The sequence below is a fragment of the Prinia subflava genome, chromosome 9 (genome assembly GCF_021018805.1).
Source record: "Prinia subflava isolate CZ2003 ecotype Zambia chromosome 9, Cam_Psub_1.2, whole genome shotgun sequence".
NCBI lineage: Eukaryota > Metazoa > Chordata > Aves > Passeriformes > Cisticolidae > Prinia > Prinia subflava.
This window is the reverse complement of record NC_086255.1, coordinates 24,224,325-24,233,548: the sequence shown is the minus strand read 5'-3', so window position 1 is coordinate 24,233,548 and position 9,224 is coordinate 24,224,325.

Genomic DNA, 9,224 nt, shown 5'->3' with positions numbered 1-9,224 from the left:
ACAGTAGCAATAACTTGGTTCATTGACATTGAAAAAACCAGCAAAATGCATGGAAGCGGATTTTCCAGCAGATGTACTACAGCATTGCTGCAGCTGTGTGGCTTTCCCACTGGCTAAGTTGTTTTCCTTGGAGCTGAGTGCTTCAGCTTTAGGGAAAAAGTATACAGTCATCTTTAACTTGTGCCATTAACAAGGACCAGTGAGGCAAATACAAGCTCCAAAATTCAGGCAGCTAGCTGAAAAAACTATTTTGAGGCAAGAAAAGTTAGACATTTTCTGTGCTAGCAAGGACACCATGAACAAAAATACTCATAGAACTTTACTAGAAGCAGAAATACAAAATTAGTTTTAAATTCTCTTAAATTATGTAATTCAGATCCTCAAAAGAAAGTGATATAAAGGGTTCCAAACACGTTGCAAAAACCATCTTACCTGTTTGAGTGCCTATCTCCACCATACCAGCTCTTTCAGCTCTTGGTAAGCCCATGATTTTAAAACCACTTACAAGAAAACAAATATAACAGTAAAGACTTCAGCACATTAAAGTTTGGACAGACTTTTAAGTATCCAGCAAAGACAGAAGGGCAACCAGGACAGTTTGATTCTTCCTGACTGTCATGCAGGATTAATGTGTTTGACTCAGAGGAATCACAGTATTGGAAAGACAGAGCTGAAACTGTAGCCGGCCATTTTGTAATACCATCATCTTACTTTAAAGGTCATATGATGAATTGTTCTGAACAATAAATTAAAACAAACAAACAAACAAAACAAATCCAGAAACAACAAATCACCCTAACAAATAAACAAAACTAACCAAAAACCTCCAGCATTTTGAGTTGAGGCTTGCATAATAAAAGTGTTCTGGACACAGCACAACTTTTGAATGACATTTGGGAGACATCAGGCTGGAACGACTGGAATCTTTAGTGCTCCCTGAGGTCATGGTGCAGTAAATGCAAGGATTGAAAAAGATACCAAGGTGTGTTCCTGGATCTGATCTCAGGTATCTTACATCACCATAACCTTTTTTTTTCTTTTATATACTGAAGGCTGCTTGCTAAAAGATTTTTTTTCTGGGTCAAGATCAATGTATGAAATCATGCAATCTTTAGAAAGTTCCGATTATCTAAAAATGAGATATTAAAGGTGTTCTCAACATTTAAATGAGAGTAGCTGGAATTGCTTATGTTGCAATGAAGTGTCGATTTTCATTATGTTTTGAATTAAAATGACATTCAGTTCCATTTTCCCCACTACTGTGATATTCACAGTTATAAAATGTAGAAATAGGTAAACAGCAAAAACATTTAGCAGTTACATTTACATAAAAGTGAACATATTTACTTTTTCTGCTTATAATTCATCTAGTCAAGAGTCAGAAGGTTCTGCAGGGATGTATTTCTCTAGGAATCAAAACAAGATGGATACTCTGCTTCCCATACTTATACTGTTTGGGTTTTGACTCTAATTCTAATATTTTTCCTTAGATTTTCTATTTATGCATTTTAAACTTAAATGTTGATATTACTAGAACATCCAGGATTTCCTTCAATGAAAATTAATTCTTGGTATTACAAGCAGAGGTTGATTTCTGATGTGATTTTGCCAGTGGACTTGAGGAGTAAGAAAACAAAGGCAAGGAAAAACAATTGCCCAACCAATCGTCACCCAACAACACACATGGACTCCAAATTACAGAGATGGGGCAGCAGCTATAAGGACTCTAAGAGCTTTCTGAAGCCAATTTCGAGCAGCTAGTTCAGGGACCAGTGATTATTTTAACAACTGGTTTGACTGACCCAAACCAGCCAGTCTCCAGCATTACATTAATCCTCAGCATACATACTAAAACACAAGAAAAACTCAGTAAGGCAGCCATCAGATGCTCCCCAGAAATAAGAAAGCAGGAGTGTGGCAGAGCATTAATTATACCTTCTAGACAAAAGTGTGAGGACAAACAATTATTGGAAGTCCTCCAAAGGGTTGCCCAGGAACCTCCTAGAACCCACCCATCTCTGCAAACCTAGAAATTGGACAGAAGTATTTGTCTTTTACATCTGGAATTACTATTTCAGCCCCACTCAGTGCTTGGAAAGTCTGAATCCTAGATCATTGTCAATACTGCATTTTAGAAAGCTGAATGAACAGCCTGGTATGCAATGAATTACTTTTTGAGGCATAAGGAAAGGCTTAAGCCATACTTAAAACTCTTACACCTCACCACATCCTTTCTTTAATGTAACCAATAACTTACTCGTGCCTTCACCACTCATCAGTGTAATGCAGGATACATGCCAATATAATCCTTGTAGCATACACTTAAGAAGCTATGATTCACAAAATATCTCAAATCTTTTACGATGAAATATTTACAACATGTGAAATACTTTTTTGTATACAGATATTTAAATTCTGCACAATTTAAAAAACCCAATTATTCTCTTAATACACGTGCAAATGAAGCCTTTCTGAACATGCTAATTTTGTAGTGGTGGAAGGCTGCATTTCACACAAATAGGCCACATCAGTTCCATGCCTTTTTTCTGAAGCAGTTATTGCTAAGAACTGGTTTGCAAAGTATTTGAACACAGTAAATTACTCAAGCAGGCTCTTGTCAACATGCATTAACACCATTTACAGCTCTGTTTATAAGAGGCATTTCCCCTCTCTCTCCCTCCACAGCATTTGTATTGAAGTTCATTGTTCTACAAGTTGTATTGATGTTGCTGTGCAAAGTTCAGACTTAGCAAAGCTGCTTATCTGCATACTGCAATACTCTAAGTAGCTGCCTATTGATTTTTCCTTCTCCTTTAAAACCATCATGCCTTCTTCCAATATTTTCCTTAAATACCCAGTGTAAAGGACTGGAAGGTAGTACATGGATATTTCAAAGAAACTCATAAAGTCTTAAGGCCAGTTAACTCTCCATTAAGAGAAACACATTTCCTTGTGTTTCATGAAAAGTATAAAATAAATATCTTAAATTAAATTCCCTTTATTCATTACGGAAATAAAAATTCAGAAGGATACTGTGAATTAATATATCATGTTATAATCAATATCACATTAAAATAGTTGATTTTTTTTTCACATGTAAGGAACCTCTAGAACTATAGTAGCCTTAGTATAATTTCTGGGCATAAGCATTTTAAAAGGCACATATTAGAGCCATTCAATTATGGAGACAGACAGCAGTTTTTTTAGCAAGACCTTTCTAGGAAGTCATTTAAGATATATTACACATAGGTGCCCAGAGCCCTATCATATATCTTGAGCATGGACAATATGTCTGCAAGAATGCTGCAGTTTCATGACAATTTCTCAAATTCTATTCATGGGTTTAATAATTCCCCCATTTTTAAATGATATCAGCTATTTTGGCCTTCAGAGTCCTGTCATTTTCTTTAAAAGTTAATTTTAAGAAATGGCAGCATAGCTCTTAACAGAGCTATGTCTTTAGAATTATGCTTTCTTTAGTGCTCCTCTCTATACCAATCAAAAAGCCATGAACGCTTGGACAGAGGAACTCCAGCCTTTATGGCTTTTGCTAATTCTATAGGCAGTTCTCCAACACATACATTAACCTGCTGTCTTCTTGGGTTTGCGGACAGCTGCTCATGGTTTGACAGCTTATGGTGCATGTATCGCCTTCTCAGGGACCTTTTTACAATACAAGATCAGTGCTGTCTTTGGTTAAGTTTCTGAAAGATTTTACTCTACCTGCCAAAATCCTAATCATGAGCTCCACTAGGTGACTTGTTCTGTCCAAAAAAGAAGACCAGTGGTGACTGTTACTAGCACTTTGGTCCATTATCAGTAAGCAAAATTCACGTCCTTCTTCTGGTGACAGCGTGACTCAGTTGTGATTGGTCTTTTGGCCAGTTGCTCATGCATGCTTTTGAAAAAAAACTGTACAAATTGTTTGTCATGAAATCCAAACCTGCTGACAGGTTAATTATGAAACCTCCATTTGAGCCCTTTAAAATTTTCTCCATGATCCTAGGCTGAGTGACTGTGAGCAGATTTATGATTTCAGGTTGAAATTATGCTGAACGCAGAGGTTTTGTATCGTTTAATGTGAAACCAAGCAAATCTTCTCAAATTTGGGATGAATTTTATTATGTACTCTTCCAAAGGTTCAAATATGAAAGTCAAAGAGAAGTCAGTAAGAGTAAAAAGAGAGAAGTGATCACATAATCTCTGGAGATAAAGTGGTGGTCTTCCAAACAAGTAGAAAGATTGACAGAACTGTGATATTCAAGAGTTGCCAACGTTGTGTAGTTCAATTTTTACAGCATTTACTCTTGATTTTGGTTAGAGGGTGTTTTTGCTCATGATCTGTTCATCTGCTTCAAATAACCAAAACAGTCACTGCATTCTTGTTATTAATGTGATGCCCAGAGTCCTTCTGCTTAAGTGCAGCGTGCTTACAGGCTGGGCAAGCACACAGAAGGATATTACTATTTCACATGGCTACAGACCAGTAAAGCTGTACTGTTCTCAGGAAAGATGATGGCCTCTTCATCATTGATCTATAACCAGCTATGGAATTAAAAAGCCTGACACAGGAGATGAGATTTTTGAAGGCGGAAAGAAAATGTAGTGATCACACAGTACAGAGGCAAACCCTGAAGAGTCAGAAGACAGCCAGAAAGAGTATGAGAGTCAGGAATATTCTAGGAGTGGAAAACAGAGTCTACCTGAGTGAGAATGCTCAAAAATGGTGTCTGTAAAGAGATAAATACTGCTAGAAAAGGCACACTAGAGAGCTCAAATAGTGATCCTAGCTTCACTTCAGAGGTGTCTGGCAAGAAGAGGCACAGTATGCACCCATTGTGTCATTTACTTCATCTTGCAAGGTATTACTGTGACCAAGGTCTTGATGTGCTGCCTAATGAGATGCCAACCCTGATGAATGAGCAGTGATTTCAAATATTTTCTGATTCTCACTAATATTCACTGCACTGATTCTAGAAATTTTCTTGGCTATGATCTAGTCTTCTGCTGGGATAGCTACACTAATATTCTTTTTTGAAGTTGGAGCAATTTATTATTCCTTTCCAATCAAACAGCAAGCAATGAACCCAATAAAAAAAAAATCTTTGAACAAGTTTTTTTTGTCTATGAGCTCCTCTAGTGTAAAAAAAATGGAATCTGTAAATGTGTTTAAGAGAGAACATTTTGATTTGTTCAAAAGTGTCTCAACATTATTTTGTATCATGTAAGCAAATATAAAGGAAACTTTTCTTTGCTACTTCTCTCTTCTACTGGCTAGAGCCAATAATATATTTCCTGCCACTGCTTCATTAACCAGGTCATGTCCAGTTTGATGAAGACATCTCAGATGGCTACTACTGGGAAAAGAACATTAAAAATAAAGTAATAACAAAATAAGGCCTGTTACTGACCAAAGGGTAGCATTGAGACTATTTTTAAATGCGGATTTGTTAGACTTGTGATGGATTAGCTTGTTGTCGGTGAACTGCTTGATCTCCCAGGTTCAGACATGTTTCTCTAATTAAAAAGTGGATATGAAAGTCAAACATTCTGCATTTGACGAGAGGGGATGATTTTTTTGTTAGCTTCTTATTAATGTTGAGAGAAACCATATGGAGATCAGACTTCTGACTGAGAAGCATTTCATTTTCACTTCCGAGACAGACCACAGTTCAGTCTGGAAGTGATGCAAGTGGTGCTAGTTTTCAAGTTGAACATTAACAGGAAGAAGAAAAGGAAAAAGTAAAACTGACAAAAACTTTAAACACAGCCCTGAAGGAATTTGCCAAACATGATATGTTCATAAAAATCAACACCTCATTCAAAAATAATAGATAAAATTTCTGGATAAAAATAGTATTTTCCACTATATTTCCCCATAACTACCAGCTCACATGATGCTGCTCTTGATTTGAAAGCATTTACCAGAGATTTCTTTTACAAGGAAGAATCTTTGATTTTATGTGTACTCAGCTAGGGCAGCCTGAATAATCCTCTCAGTGAGAGGAGGATCCAGGACATGGATCCATGACAAGCAATATCTCCTGCAGAAATCACAGAAAATAAAGAGTGCAGAGAAGGAAGGCAGCAGCATCCATGCCAAGACCTTTGTATTGATTGGAGAACCAAAAGGTGAATTGCTCAATAAGAACAGCAGTTAATCTGTGCACTAGTGACAGAGAACCAACTCTGATTTTGGACGTGGGTCTGTTGCAACATGAAAATTACACAAACTCTTGGTGGGGGAAGGGGGAGGAAGATTTTGATTAACTCAGATAAACTATACTGATGGAGAAAGCAAATCTGATTTGATTGTGACACAAACACACACTTTTAGCTGTAGACACAAGGTAAAAAATAAGTAGAAATTAGTATTATTACAAAAATAGATCTTCCATGTAATTTATTCATAGTTCATGATTCTGTACTACTGAGCACGCTGTGCTGTTTTCTCCCTCTCATCTCTACCTTTTGATTAGTAAAATTCCAAAAAGTCTAAGTCAGTCGTTATCTCAATGACATTCTCAACTTCTAATTACTCTGATCATTTCGGAAATTAAGATATAGTTCCTACACTGTTTTGACTATTTTTTTTTTCAAATTACCATGTGATGACTCATTTTGTCATTATTTAACACAAGAAAGTATTGGGTTGTTCCTCAATTTTATTTTATTTGCATTTACAGTTTTGCTACTAGCAAAGAACCATTTTATTTCTGTGGTCTCATTCCATAGAAATAATCTATGTTCTTAGTAAATATTCATTTATAAGAAAATAAACCAGAAAAATACAGTTTAAAAGGTTGAATATTTTTCAGGACTATGAAAAACAAAGCAAGACAAATGCAAATGAAATACAGGAGATATTTCCATCATCTCTGGCTTCATAAAGCAGGGATACAAAAAGATGCCCAGACCACTTCTCTGTACACATTGTAATAAATATCCAGGCCCTTTTTGATTGTTTTCACTCTCTCTTCCACCAAAAATAATTGATTTTATTTCTTTATATATGAGAATCATTGAATTCTTATGGCTCATAACTGCAGTATGATCAATACTACAAAATAAGGGTTACAGGTGTAGATATTTTGCATTGACTCAGTTAAACCATTCTTGATATTTTTGGGGTTTTACTCAGCATAACTCTTGCCCTCATTCAAAGCAAACATTGGAGATATTAAGACAAAAAAATTTGAAACTGCAACTTCCCCTGGTTTCTCAGAGTTGTGTCCATGCAGCTAAGAAGTATATTAAACACCTGTTTCTCCCTCTCATGCACACACACACACAGATATAAATGCATACCAGCGTATATTTAATCAGGAATACTTCTATTATCTCACTTATTTGATACGAAGTTTTCCAGCACAGAGATGACAACTTCCTGAGTCTGCATACAGCTGTTGCCAAAACCTGTGCCCTGATTTCCCCATATCTGCATTATCTGGTAGCATACTATAACTGTACTAAGATTATTGAAACCATCACAGGAAAGAGTCCCTTATTTCTGCAACCAGCATGTCACCAAATCACGACTGTAGATTTATAATGCTACTGATTTTATCTGTTAGCACCTATAGATTTCATTGTTCTACAGAAACAGAGTAAAAGAGTGCAGTCTATGCCATTTCAAGATTATATCCAAGAAGGGTATTAAAGAAGCATATCCTAAAATTGTTAACACTCCAAGGAACCACCTGGCCCCAGGTGCATCCCTTCTTCTACATAAAACATTGTGCACATTCAGGAGTCACTAGGGATACATCAGGGTGATACTTTCTGGTGGAGAGGCCATATGGATGTTTTAACTCTAACATCACAACACAAGATCCAAGTTGCCAGTTCTGCCCCATGGCAGCACTGTTAGTTAAGCAGCTTTAGGTCCAACCAGCTATTTCAAACTCCCCCTTGGCTGCAGCTTGAAAAGCACAAGGGAGGACACAGTGAGGCGGAGGATACTCAAAATAAATCTCGGCTGGTGTGGTGGCTGAGGAAAGAGTTACACCACTTTATCGCATACCCTTTGTACAATGTTAAATCTAAATTAATTAAATAAATCAGTTGATGAAATCACCCTATAAATGTGACAGCACATCATAATTCACTGCAGCTGCAAGATCAGGGAGCAGATGGAAGACGTCGGATTTTTCTTTGAGCTGAAGTGCCATTTTGCTGGTCCCATTCTATTTCTTTTAAGATTACTACAAGTGCATGTATACAAAGGGCCTGATTCTGCAGCTGCTTCTTGCACAGTACTTCACTGTCAGGAAACTCTCCACAGAAACAAAGCAGCTGCAGAACTGTACCTTTAATATTTTGTTCAGTCATAGGAGGAGAATCCTGGCCTGTGTTACACGGGTGAAAATGAGGACAAAAGTTTGCTTTAAGTTTAATTGTAGTCCATTAAGTAGTGAAATGATCCTCCCTGTTGTCCTCTCATTATGCACTGTACATTAAACAGAGTTCTTTTAATAAGGGTAATTGTTTCCTCTTCAGTGCTAGCAAGCAATCTGGATTTTTCTCATGACAAGCAGTGCCTCAAACCGAAAACAACAAGCTTTTGGCTGGCTAGAACTTTATACACCATGCAAAGGGATCAAAGAGGAAGGGAAAATGTGAAATAAAAATATTTTCAAATGAAAACAAAAGGGACTTGGAAATTGCTTTTGGAACAATTGATATCTGTGTGTAAGGTGGAACTCTCAGAGCAGGCTGACCACCTCAGCCATTGGTTATGCAAGTGGACTTGGTGCCCCGAGGCACTGCTGCAAACTGCAAACTGTGCTGGGCTTTATTCTCTGTGTCACAACACAGTGACATGGAAGAACAGGAGGGTGCTATGAAGCTCTTGATCTTTATTTTCATCTTCAGGTTCTCAGGTTAAAAAGAGACAGTGCAGAGCAATGGACTTGCCTCATCAAAGGAAACAAGCATGAGTGTCATTCCCTGTCCTGACAGGGCTGAAGAACCAAACAGGATTCCTTTGCAGTGACTTGTAGTCTCACCCAAAAGTACACCAAACACAGTACAAATCTTTCCATACTGCGGGATCTGAGTTCATGGTGGTTTGTTGTTTTGGTTAGTTGGTTTTTTTTTTAATTCTCTCTCAAAATTGTATGAAGCTTTCATGAATAGCAAAGGCAATCTCAGAAATATGAATCAGATGGGAAAGGAAGACAAGGGAATCTAAAAAATACCTATGCACCATGCTCCAAAAATGG